A 13834-nucleotide genomic window follows, 5' to 3' on the forward strand; every position below is an offset into this window, starting at 1 on the left:
CGTCAGGAAAACCAGTTCCTGGAAGCCAGCAGCGCTCACCAGCCTCCCCTGACAGGGCAGGGGACCTGCAGTGGCCCTCTGGGATCCCTGCCACGCTGAGGATGCAGGCAGGCCCCTGGCTGGGGACGGGCTGGCAGCTCCCAGCACGGGGCAGGATTCCCACTGCTGCCTCTGACTGTTCTGGAGCAGCACAGGGAAGGCAGATGTCACCAGGACATCGCCCAGGGCAGCAGGAGCCTGCCAAGGAGCTCCTGAGGGAGCCGCTCGTTTTGGAAAGCACAAGGCTGGTGACAGCACGAGGCAGCTGTGATCAGTGGGAACTTCCACCCACGTCCCTGTCCCTATCCCTGTCCCTGTCCCTGTCCCTGTCCTGTCCCTGTCCCTGTCCCTGTCCTGTCCCTGTCCCTGTCCCTGTCCCTGTCCCTGTCCCTGTCCTGTCCCTGTCCTGTCCCTGTCCCTGTCCCTGTCCTGTCCCTGTCCTGTCCCTGTCCCTGTCCCTGTCCCTGTCCCTGTCCTGTCCCTGTCCCTGTCCCTGTCCCTGTCCCTGTCCTGTCCCTGTCCCTGTCCCTGTCCCTGTCCCTGTCCTGTCCCTGTCCCTGTCCCTGTCCCTGTCCCTGTCCCTGTCCCTGTCCCTGTCCCTGTCCCTGTCCCTGTGCCTGTCCCTGTCCTGTCCTGTCCCTGCCCCTGTCCCTGTCCTGTCCCTGTCCCTGTCCTGTCCTGTCCCTGTCCCAGCTCTGCCCTGCACTGAGCCTGCCCCAGGCACCCCTGTGGGGATGGCAGAACTGACTGGTTTGTCTCAGGAATGCTGGGGCAGCTTTCTGGGGAAGCAGCACTGGACAGGGTGAGCTGCAGCAGGGTCCCTCCAGCCCCATCTGCTCTGAGGGGATTCTGGAGCAGGACAGTGCCAGTGGGGTGGGTGCAGCATCCTCTCACTCCACGGGCAGCTGCCTCCGTGCTGCCAAACTAAAATCACAGAACAGTTTGGAAGGGAGCATAAAGCTCATCTCACACAACCCCCAGGGACACCTTCCACTATCCCAGGGTACCCCAAGCCCTGTCCAGCCCGGCCCTGGACACTTCCAAGGCACTGAGAGCACTGCACACATCAGGCTCCTCTCCGTGGCCACCGCAGGTCCAGAGCCCAGCGCTGCTCCCACCTCCCCTTCCCAAGGATGCCCAGGGGCTGAACACAGCCAGGTGATTCCAGCTGCAAGAGGGGACATTTTGGCTGGATTCATGGAAGGAATTGTTCCCTGGCAGGGTGGGCAGGCCCTGGCACAGGTGCCCAGAGCAGCTGGGGCTGCCCCTGGACCCCTGGAATGTCCCAGGCCAGGCTGGACACTGGGGCTGGAGCAGCTGGGACAGTGGGAGGTGTCCCTGCCCAGGAAGAGGGGTAGAACAAGATGAGCTTAATGTCTCTTTTAACCCAAACCACTCTGTGATTCCACAATTCTGTGTTTAGAATCAATTCCTACCACCAAGAATAAAAAAACTTTGGGGAAAAATATGCAAAGCCAGTCAGCTACTGGGCTTGGCTGAGACAATGTCCCTAGACAAGGGGACGAGTGACAAAGAGACAGGACTGAGCTGCCACGTGTGACACTAATGCATTTCAAGTCTGGAGCAAAACAGACTGAGCAAGAGCTGAAAGCTCTGCCAGCATTCGGGGCTGCTGCTGCCCCACTGGCAGAGCTGCCCCAGAGCCCAGGCAGGGGGAAAGGGGCTGGGGGGGCTCTGGTGGTGCTCAGGGGCCAAGAGACAGAGCCTGGGCCAGGCCAAGGGGCTCTGGCCGTGACCCCCAGCACGGAGGGGATGGGGACCGGGGGATGCACCCCACCAACACCCCTGGGGTGAGCAATAAAGAGCAGCTCCAAACCCATTCATCAGCTTTGATCCCTGATGATCTGTTAGGCTCAAACCCTGACTGGCTCTTTTTCTCAGCTGGAAGCAGCTCTGGAGGGGAGCAGGGCTGGGGATGCAGGTGGGGTGGGTTTGTCACAGCCAGGGCTCCCAGCACACGAGCCCTGTGCAGGGAGTCACCCACACACAGCGCTGCAGACACGTCCCCAGAGCCACTGGGGCGGCCCCAGGCCCTCAGCTGGCAGGAGGCACAGGGCAATCCCAGCCTGGCAACACCTAGGGCTGGACCCTGCTCACAGTGGGGTAAATCCAGCACTCCAGTGGCCGTGCTCCAATCTGTAAATGGGATGTCAAGAGCCCGTAGGAGCAGCTGTGCTGGGCTGAGCAGGGGCTGGGGCAGGCAGGTGGGATCCGTGCTCCTCCACACAGCATTCCAGTGTGGGCTGCATCAGCACTTGCTGTGTCTTGTGTCTCCTTGGGAATTTAAATTGAGGGAAAAACTAAAGCAGCAAACCCCGAGCAAACAGGGTGAGTGGAGAGTGGGATTTGCAGGCGCAGCATGTGCTGCTGCCAAGTCAGCACATCCTGGATTTGTGTCTTGCTGCCTCTTCTGCAGCATCATCTCTTGGGCTGAGCCAACCAGCATCACCCCAGCCTGCCTGCTTTTGGGGAGCAAACCTGTTGCTTGTCCCACCACAGGAGCTAAAAGCACCCTCGGGATCTGCCATGCAGCTGCCTCGCCCACGGGGAGGTGTCACACACTCCTATGGGCCACCAGCACCAGCACCAGCACCACTCATCTTGGGTTAATTTAGCATTGAATTAGGCCTGCAGAGCTCCTGCCCTTCTGGGGCACATCTCAACTGAAGAAATGAGGGGACAGAAACGGCTGCAGGTAAAACTTGCTCCATCACCTGTGGAGGGAGTGACCTGGGGTCCCACTCCCCTCCCAACTCCTCACTCCTTGGCCTCTGCTACCAGGAATGTGACCAAATGTTCCTGCTCCTACAGACAACCTGGGGAGTGCTGCTGCTGCTGTAAATCAAAGCTGTCCTGGGGAAAAGTCACAGGAGTTAGTTTAATGCTGTTGTGTCTCCAAAGTCGCTGATTAGTTGCAGACTTGGTCTGAGCATTGTTTTGGTTTGTGCTGGGCTCCAGGGTGCACATTCCCTGCTCCTCCTTCACCCCTGTCCCTGTGCTGCTGAACAGCAGCAGGGGCTTTGCTTCCCAAAATAATCCTTCAGGCAAAATGCTGTAAGAGCCCGAACACCTGGGAGTGCTGGCACGGCCACGCTCCTCCTGCAGGGACAAGAGGAAGGGCAGGTGCTGCTGGAAAAGCTCTGCTGCTGGAGCTGGGCCACACCAGCTGCTCCTGGGCAAGCCCCACCGGGCTCCTGGGGGAATCAGAACACACAGGTAACCAGAAAGACACCAAAGCACACAGGAAATGCCAGGAGCAGATGTGTGTCATCCCCTGCTAACAATGCTGGGGACACACACACACACACAGGGACACTGCTCCTTTAGCTCAGCTCACCCAGCAGCCACACACACACAGGACACTGCTCTGACCCTGACCCTGCTCTGACACTGACCCTGCTCTGACACTGACACTGCTCTGACACTGACACTGCTCTGACACTGACACCGACACTGCTCTGACACTGACACTGCTCTGACACTGACACTGCTCTGACCCTGACCCTGCTCTGACACTGACACTGCTCTGACACTGACACTGCTCTGACCCTGACCCTGCTCTGACACTGACACTGCTCTGACACTGACACTGCTCTGACACTGCTCTGACACTGACACTGCTCTGACACTGACACTGCTCTGACACTGACACTGCTCTGACCCTGACCCTGCTCTGACACTGACACTGCTCTGACACTGACACTGCTCTGACACTGACACTGCTCTGACACTGACACTGCTCTGACCCTGACCCTGCTCTGACACTGACCCTGCTCTGACACTGACACTGCTCTGACACTGACACTGCTCTGACACTGCTCTGACACTGACACTGCTCTGACACTGACCCTGCTCTGACACTGACACTGACCCTGCTCTGACACTGACACTGACACTGCTCTGACACTGACACTGCTCTGACACTGACACTGCTCTGACCCTGACACTGCTCTGACACTGACACTGCTCTGACACTGACACTGCTCTGACACTGACACTGCTCTGACACTGCTCTGACACTGACACTGACACTGCTCTGACACTGACACTGCTCTGACACTGACCCTGCTCTGACACTGACACTGCTCTGACACTGCTCTGACACTGCTCTGACACTGACACTGCTCTGACACTGCTCTGACACTGACACTGACCCTGCTCTGACACTGACACTGCTCTGACACTGCTCTGACACTGACACTGACCCTGCTCTGACACTGACACTGCTCTGACACTGACACTGCTCTGACACTGACACTGACACTGCTCTGACCCTGACACTGACCCTGCTCTGACACTGACACTGCTCTGACACTGCTCTGACACTGACACTGCTCTGACACTGACACTGCTCTGACACTGCTCTGACACTGACACTGCTCTGACACTGACACTGCTCTGACCCTGACACTGCTCTGACACTGACACTGCTCTGACACTGACACTGACACTGCTCTGACACTGACACTGCTCTGACACTGACACTGCTCTGACACTGACACTGCTCTGACACTGACACTGCTCTGACACTGACACTGCTCTGACACTGACACTGACACTGCTCTGACACTGACACTGCTCTGACACTGACACTGCTCTGACCCTGACACTGCTCTGACACTGACACTGCTCTGACACTGCTCTGACACTGCTCTGACACTGACACTGACACTGCTCTGACCCTGACACTGCTCTGACACTGACACTGCTCTGACACTGACACTGCTCTGACACTGACACTGACACTGCTCTGACACTGACACTGCTCTGACACTGACACTGACCCTGCTCTGACACTGACCCTGCTCTGACACTGACACTGCTCTGACACTGACACTGACACTGTTCTGACACTGACACTGCTCTGACCCTGACACTGCTCTGACAGTGACACTGACACTGCTCTGACACTGACACTGCTCTGACACTGACCCTGCTCTGACACTGACCCTGCTCTGACACTGACACTGCTCTGACACTGACACTGACACTGTTCTGACACTGACACTGTTCTGACACTGACCCTGCTCTGACACTGACCCTGCTCTGACACTGACACTGCTCTGACACTGACACTGACACTGTTCTGACACTGACACTGTTCTGACACTGACCCTGCTCTGACACTGACACTGCTCTGACACTGACACTGACACTGCTCTGACACTGACACTGCTCTGACACTGACACTGCTCTGACACTGACACTGACCCTGCTCTGACCCTGATACTGACACTGCTCTGACACTGACACTGCTCTGACACTGACACTGCTCTGACACTGACACTGCTCTGACCCTGACACTGACACTGTTCTGACACTGACACTGCTCTGACACTGCTCTGACACTGACACTGCTCTGACACTGACACTGCTCTAATACTGCTCTGCCAGGCTCAGCTCACTCAGCAGCCATACAGACACACAGGACACTGCTCTGCCACTGCTCTGACCCTGCTGTGCCACTGCTCTGCCACTGCTCTGACCCTGCTCCTTTAGCTCAGCTCATCCAGGAGGCAGGGCTGCCTGCCCCAATATATCAGAGGGCTTTGTGCACATGCAGTTTATCACAAGGCTGTGCTTTTATGATCTCTGTCTCCCAGCAGGAGGCTCCAGCATGTCTGTCAGAGTGTTACCCCTACACAGGAATTGTACCTCTCAAAACAGGCAGAGGATGAACAAAACTCGCATAATAAATGGAGTTTTCCCACACTGATGTTCTTAGCATCCCCAGCTGCAAGGTCACTTTGAGCAGAAGTATTCCTCCTCACCAAATCTTCTGGTTTTAACCCCTTCCTCCCAACAGCTGTTTTCCTGGCTATAATGAGAGAGAGGATGGGAACAAAGCTGCTGCCCCACTCGCTGTTACTGGGTGACCAGACCTTCTCCTGCATCCTAAGAGTGCAGCTCCAGCAGAAGCTCAGCACAAGGCAGAGGCCTGGCAGAGCACAGCACATTCCTGCAGCTCCTGGAACCGGGAGGGAGAAGCAGGAGCTGCCCAAAGACAAGCCCAGCTTCCACACTTCTACCAAACACGCTTCCAGCAGAGGCTGGCTCCCTTCATTCCTTCATCCCTGTGCCAGGGCACGGCAGCTCTGGGCTGTTCCCTGCCTGCATCCCTCCTCATCAGCCAGGACATTGTGGGCCAGGTCCTGCCAGGCACCGCAGGCCATGGGGAGGCAGCTGAGCCCCTGCACACGGCTGTGTGACCACAGCAGCTCTCCCAGCACAGCCAGCAGCCTGCAGGGGACACTTTAATGCCTGCACTGCCTCACCCCAGGCAGTGTCTGCTCCTGGGCAGCTCCCCCAGCTCCCCAGGCACCCACCAGAATCAGGGAATCCCAGAATGGTTTGGGCTGAGAGGGACCTTAAAGCTGACCCAGAGCCCCCCCTGCCATGGCAGGGACACCTTCCACTGTCCCAGGTGCTCCAGCCTGGCCTTGGGCACTGCCAGGGACCCAGGGGCAGCTTCTGCTTCCTCCTGGCAGAAATGTGAATGGCTGATCGAGGTCCTTCAGTCTTTATGTGCTTCAATCTGTCCAAAGCCATTCTCCTCCACTTGGATATTATCCTGGTTTTCTGTATCATTACAGAAGTATTGAAAATCGTTTAAATCTTTTATTAAATTCATCCTGACTGTGACAAGCCAGTTTTCACTCCTGAAGTCATGTAAGCACGCTCTGTTTGTTGGAGCTGTCCTAGTTAAACACCAAGATTTTACTCCCCAGTTCAGGCCGTGTGTTTTTCAGCTTAAAAGAATGTGATTTTCAGACATCTTATTAAATGTGCTACATTTGCTATAAAAAATTCCCAAACTACAGTGAGCCCAGGGTGTATTTGCACATTTCCCACTATTTTTATTTATTCCTTTAAAAAGACAGAGTGGAAGGAAAAGACTTCCAGCGCTCCAAGCAATGCCTTTTTCCAGGAATTTTTCTGCAGTGAGTAATTCCCGGTTCCTTCCAAAGCAGGAGTTAGAGAGGGGTCATTTTCTGGTTCTGTGCTGTAGGCACCAGCCCAGCTGCACAGCCCGAGGGGTGGAAGGGCTGGGGAACATCCCCCCTGCCCCTCCGAGCTCACTGCAGGATGGGTGATGGTGAGCACAAGAACCAGAGCCCCCAGCAGCCCCACAGCCCCTGAACACCCCAGGGCTCATTCTGGGAGGAACCCAGGGAGCAGCTCAGCTGTCCCCAGTGGAGCAGAGTGTCGCTGGAATTCCTGAAAACCCCCTTCTGTCACAAAAGTAAGCTATTAACAATCGTCCTGTTTCATTCTGCCACAGGGATGAAACCACAAAAACTGAGAGAGAGAAAATAAACCTAAAGAAGACACTGCAGATGTCCACCTGCTCCTTCAGTCTCAGCCTTCCATCCTCTCGGGTTTCTGCTCTCCTGTGCAGCCAGAGGGACTCATCTGTCACCCCTCTGTGTCACTGTGGCCGTGGGGACGATGCCCAAAGCCCCTCCTGCACGGGGGGATCCCTCTGTGGGGCTGCAGGGGAGCCAGTTCCTCCTCTGCCTCTTGGGGATGCTGGAGCTGGAGCTGGGGGATCCGAGTGCTGATCCTTCCAGTGCAGATCCCTCCCAACATCCTCCAGGTGCTGAGGCCAGCGGGGTGCAGCAAGCCCTGCCACACACCCTGCACCCCCAGGGGTGATGGCTCTCGGGGTCCTGAGCCCCCCACCTCAGGGGAGAGGGGCACAGCAAACCCCAGGGCCAGCCCAGGCCCCCAGGAGTCACCCACAGCCCTGGGAAGGTCCCCAAGGACAGGCACAACAGCCTGAGACAGAGCAACAATCGCAGGCACGGGGAAGGATTCGAAAGCAGAACACAGCACGGGCCAGGAGGGGCTGTCAAAGGCAGAGGGATAACCAGAGATAAACCAACAACGACACAGCTCGAGGAGAGATCAGACCAGGAGACATCTTGAGAGTGTTTGAGGAGCGACTGCCAGGCATGAGCCAGCACCCTGGCACTGCTGGCTCTGAAGTGAACAAAAGCCTCTCCAAGTATAAAAGATAGATAATGCTTCATTCCATAAATATGTATATCCTCTTGGAAGAGCTGACTGGTAGAAAGAAGCTGTGCCTTTTGAAGGAGTTCTGTGAATACATGGTAGGCAAAGAACACCATCAAAGTTTTCCTCAAAAGAGAGGAGAGGAGGGGAGGGGAGAGGAGGGGAGGGGAGGGAAGGAAAAGGGCAGGGAAAGGCAGGGCAGGACAGGGAATGACACCACCTCCAGTGAACAGCAGTCTCCAGGGGTGCTCTGAGGACACTGCAATCATGCTAACTGCTGCAGGTGTCTGCTGGGAAGAGCCCTTTGGAATGAATACTTACAGGGTGTGTGAGAATTCCGAGACGGAATTTCCAGGGATAGAGCCTGACACGCACTGATGTGAGGTACACGGCGTGCAGCAGGAGATTCAGTGTCACCAACAATTACTGAAGGCAGAAGAGGACAAACTACCTGAAAGAGCATCAACAAACACTTTTCCCATCAAAGTTTCCTCCTGGCCCTCTGAGGTTCTCTGGGTGATTCACAGCCAGGGGAGTTTCATTGGGCAAAGCCCTGGCACAGAGCCTGGGACCATCCCAGGGCACCTGGGACACCTGGCCCAGGCCATGGCTGGGGTTCCACAGGCTCCAAGCAGCCATCTCAGGGGCACAAACACCCATCTGAGGCTGCCAAAGGAAATCTGGGATTTGGCAAGTCATTTATACAAATTCCTATCCGCCCTTAATAAACAAGCAAGCGTCTGTGGCAGAAATGAAGAGATGCAATTCAGAGGGAACGCACTGAGCAGGGACTTTAGTGCTAGGCAGAAACTCATGGAAGATTCATACACTGCCAAAGAACATCTGCTTCCATTCAGCATCATGAAAGCTACTTTGTGATTTTCACCAGATAATGGGTTTATCAAAGATTTACTAATCACTTCATTCAATTCCTATCTCACCTCCCACACCAAATTAGCAAAACTCAAGTAAATAGTAAGGAATGATCCTGAAGAAGGTACCTGTTCCCCACCTCCTCTCTATCTGGGCTGCACATCGAGATTGAGATCTGCCTGCTCCCAAACTGAAGGGAAACATAAAGTGGCTGTGAAGCAGAATTCACACCTAAACACCGGGAAGAAATGGTTTGAATTACAAATACAAAATTAGCTGGAGAGTGAAGCTAACACTCCTGCATTTTAAATTATGGCAGGAGACACAGGGAATTCTGCAGAGATCAGCCAGACTCAGCACCAGAGGCTGGTGACAAGTGACAGGGGTGACACCAAGCCTGACTTGTGCTGGGAGCATCACATAGCATTCAGCTTTACTGAGCCAAAACACTGCAGGACACACTTTTAATTTAAAATGTTACACTGCAGAAAACTGCTTTAATCTAAAATATTAACAGGTAATAAATGTATGAATTATGTCTGCAAATGGCTCAGGCTCCAGCCTGCCTGTTTGTTCCAGCCTGGGGTTTGTTTGGGGTCTCATCCTCCTCATCTTCTACTGCCTCTGTCAGCACCTCAGTGCCACCTGCCATGGCCCTGGCACCCAGCTCCTGTCCCTGTGGATCATCTCTGCTCCTCCATCTGGGAGCTGGGCACAGGCAGAGCCTGAAATCAAACAATCCATGCTGGAAGGGATGAGAGCTGGAAGTGGGAATGAGGGCTGAGGAGGAAGAAATTGTGCTGGGTGAGAATGTCCAAGGATGGGGAGGGACCATCCCATTGGAAAAGCTCAGTAAGAAACCCAAAGGGAAGGAAACCACCCTGCCTACATTCATCTTGGGGCTGTGACACCCATCCCATCCCAGGGCTGTGACACCCATCCCATCCAGGGCTGTGACACCCATCCCATCTCTGGGCTATGACACCCATCCAGGGCTGTGACACTGATCCCAGGGCTGTGACACCGATCCCAGGGCTGTGACACCCATCCAGGGCTGTGACACCCCCATCTCTGGGCTGTGACACCCATCCAGGGCTGTGCCACCCATCCAGGGCTGTGCCAGCAGCAGGAGCTGGGTTGGGCAGTCAGGAGCACCAGGACCAGGTGTCCCAGGGAGCCCCTGCCGAGCCCCCTCCCAGCAGGACCCAGGGCCAGAGTCACCCCAGGACCCCTGAATTCCTCAGCCCTCTTCTGCACAGCCTTCCCAGGGGTGCCAGTGTCTGGAAACAGCACAGAGCCCGCACCAGGAGCCTTCCCTCTCCCAGCGTGCCCTGAAAATTCGTCTTCCAGCTCCCATGATCAAACAAGCTGATCAAACGCTCTGGCAGCTGGGTTTTAATTCCCTGTTGATCCGGCTCCTGCGCACACTCAGGAGCTTTTCCATTCCTTCCCCCATCTCTGCAGCAGCAGCTGGAGGAGCTGGAGCCGTGGGACACGGCTGGGGCCGGGCAGCAGCCGGGAGAACATTGGGAATCACACACAGCTCTTCACCTGTCCCACACTCAGGGATCGCTCTCTGTTTAAAACCTTTTCCAGGCAAAACCCCAGAGAAGCTCCTGCAGATGCCAGAGCGAAGATCTACCTGCTTTATTTTGGGGGCAGGATCTTCCAAGGATTCCCTCCCTTCTGAGGGAGAGTCTGATGGACAGGAACCCCAAAACGGGGAAGATTTCCCAGAGAAACATCCCTGGGAAAAACATCCCTGGGAAAGCCGCACCGCTTGGTGGCATCACTCCCAAAAGCTCGGGCACGTGGGGACAGTTTGCTAATGAGGATTGCAGCGATTAGGAACATCAAATTATCTTCTGCAGCACACAACAAACAATGCTAATGTTGGGATAATGTCAGTGGAATCACACTGCATTGGAACAGCACTGATAGCACATGTCAAGCAGACATATAATTACCACTGTGGCGCCTCGATAATATTAATAACGCTGCTAATTAGACTGATATAAATAGCAAGATTAATTGTCACAAAACATCAGTGTCAGGGTTGAAAGGCAGCTGCAACCCTTGCACTTTTGTCAGCATCCGGGCACTGGGGCCGTAAGAGACAGCAGCCGGCACTGATGGTACCCAGAGGCTCCCAGTGGCACCTGGTGGCATCCAGAGGCTCCCAGTGGCACCTGGTGGCATCCAGAGGCTCCCAGTGGCACCTGGTGGCACCTGGCAGCACCCAGAGGCTTCTGGTGGCACCTGGTGGCACCTGACCCCGATGCAGGAGCTGGCATGAGGCAGGCAGCAGCAGCAGCAGGAAGGCACAGCCCAGCACTGAGCAACACAAAGTCCTCCCTATCCCAAAGATGCCTGGACACCCCAAGGACAGCCAGGATGATCCTGGAGCATCCCCACGCAGCCCTGGCAACCTCCCTTGTTCTGGACTGACGAGGGAACAGCCTGTCTGCCTGAAGGAACAACCTGCTACCTTCCCTCAGTGCCCTGAACACGGAGGAGAGTAGCACTGGGAGCCATTGATGAAAACGTTCCTCCACTGGGGCCTTTCTGTGCTCCTGCCCAAGAGAGCAAGAAGAGCCCCAAGGATGGTACAAAAACCCACATCCCACTGCTGGGAAAGGCAGGGCAGGAGTAAATGGGGACAATCAAGCCCCATGTGCCCCTTGGGAGGCCTCTCCTCTCATCCACACTTGTCTCCTGCTGTCAGAGGCTGGCGTGGAGCAGCACCAGGCACGGGCTGCAGGGTGACACCACAGCCAGGGTCTCCCTTCCTCTCCTCCCCTGGCAGAAGAACAAATTGGGATGGAAACAGCGGAGGATCTGGCCAGAAGGGGTGGGTCCCTTCCAACTCAGGATTTTCAGCGATCCTAAGAAGTGTAAAGCCCGTGGAGAATGCTGCTGCATAAATAACCTCTCCCAAATCCTGTTTCCTGCAGGACGTGCCTGCACTGAACCCACTCTGCCAGCAGTGTGTGAGAGCTGCCGGGGGCACCTTCCTTCACCCCACCCTCCGTGGGGCCACCCCACCTTTCCCGGGAGCCTGCCCTGAGTCTCTCCCCTGAGTCTCTCCCTCAGTCTCTCCCTCAGTCTCTCCCTCAGTCTCTCCCCTCAGTCTCTCCCTCAGTCTCTCCCCTCAGTCTCTCCCCTCAGTCTCTCCCTCAGTCTCTCCCCTCAGTCTCTCCCCTGAGTCTCTCCCTGAGTCTCTCCCTCAGTCTCTCCCCTCAGTCTCTCCCCTGAGTCTCTCCCTGAGTCTCTCCCTCAGTCTCTCCCTCAGTCTCTCTCCTCAGTCTCTCCCCTCAGTCTCTCCCCTGAGTCTCTCCCTGAGTCTCTCCCTCAGTCTCTCCTCAGTCTCTCCCCTCAGTCTCTCCCCTCAGTCTCTCCCTGAGTCTCTCCCCTCAGTCTCTCCCTCAGTCTCTCCCTCAGTCTCTCCTCAGTCTCTCTCCTCAGTCTCTCCCCTGAGTCTCTCCCTGAGTCTCTCCCTGAGTCTCTCCCTCAGTCTCTCCCTGAGTCTCTCCCCTCAGTCTCTCCCCTCAGTCTCTCCCTCAGTCTCTCCCCTCAGTCTCCCCTCAGTCTCTCCCCTCAGTCTCTCCCCTGAGTCTCTCCCCTCAGTCTCTCCCCTCAGTCTCTCCCCTCAGTCTCTCCCTCAGTCTCTCCCCTCAGTCTCTCCCCTCAGTCTCTCACTCAGTCTCTCCCCTCAGTCTCTCCCCCCAGTCTCTCCCCTCAGTCTCTCTCCTCAGTCTCCCCTCAGTCTCCCCTCAGTCTCCCCTCAGTCTCCCCTCAGTCTCTCCCCGAGCCCCGGGGCTGGGGGAGCTCCTGGCTGCGGGGACAGCGCTCGGGGCCCACAGCAAACCCCCCACGCTGGGAGCCTGCACCTGCCCGGGATGGGACACGTTTATTTTGGCTGATTTGCTGCTTATGTAAAGCCAGGGTGAGACTGTTGAAGGCAGAGCTGGAGATGCTGAGATAGATGCTCGGTACAAACTGAGCCTCGGGCTGAACGCGCCAACGCTGGAGAAGGCTTTAACCCCTTGTGCACCCAGGCAGAGAGTCCCAGTCCTCCTGCCTTTATCCCTCTGCCCTTTTCCTTCTGGAAAAGTAAACAAAATGCCTAAGCCTACCAAAAAGTCACCGAAGCCATCACCAAGCAACTGCACAAACAGCATTTTCCGAGTTCCTTCTGCGGCCAGAGCCTTGGGGCTGCCTGGGGACTCCTGCTGTCCCTGCAGCGCCCGGGGTGCCAGAGGGGACAGTGCAGAGATGGGGGGGACACTGCCCTTCCACAGCCTTTGTGTCCCACAGTCCCACCAGAGCAGAAATGCTGGGCCAGCAAAGGCCGTGCCTGTCCCCCTGCACAGCCAGGACAGCTCTGGTCCCTCCCAGGGCCGAGCCCCACACCAGCCCAGGCCCGAGCCCCACACCAGCCCAGGGCTGAGCCCCACACCAGCCCAGGCCCCAGCCCCACACCAGCCCAGGGCCGAGCCCCACACCAGCCCAGGGCTGAGCCCCACACCAGCCCAGGCCCCAGCCCCACACCAGCCCAGGGCCCAGCCCCACACCAGCCCAGGGCTGAGCCCCACACCAGCCCAGGGCCCAGCCCCACACCAGCCCAGGGCTGAGCCCCACACCAGCCCAGGGCCCAGCCCCACACCAGCCCAGGCCCCAGCCCCACACCAGCCCAGGCCCCAGCCCCACACCAGCCCAGGGCTGAGCCCACGGCCTCCTCCAGCACATCCCAGTGCCAGCTTATCCAGCAGATCTCGGGCCCCACGGATTAGCCAAGCTCCGGTGCCTTACAGCGACGGGCAGGAGAGAAAATGCCTGAACAGGTTTTCCCTCGTGGAACAAGCAGCCCTGCCCGGGGCCGGGA

At 56.7% G+C, this 13834-nt stretch overlaps 1 protein-coding gene across 4 annotated transcripts in view; it reads right to left on the bottom strand.

The window, feature by feature from the left end:
• Window positions 1-13834, bottom strand: part of MID2 (midline 2) — a 62130-nt gene that overhangs the window by 20818 nt on the left and 27478 nt on the right. The gene's annotated exons all lie outside the window — the stretch shown is intronic.

Source organism: Pseudopodoces humilis, chromosome 15 (assembly GCF_049639895.1).
Source record: "Pseudopodoces humilis isolate 2021_Gansu_Grassland_sample_001 chromosome 15, ASM4963989v1, whole genome shotgun sequence".
In the NCBI taxonomy this organism is placed as follows: domain Eukaryota; kingdom Metazoa; phylum Chordata; class Aves; order Passeriformes; family Paridae; genus Pseudopodoces; species Pseudopodoces humilis.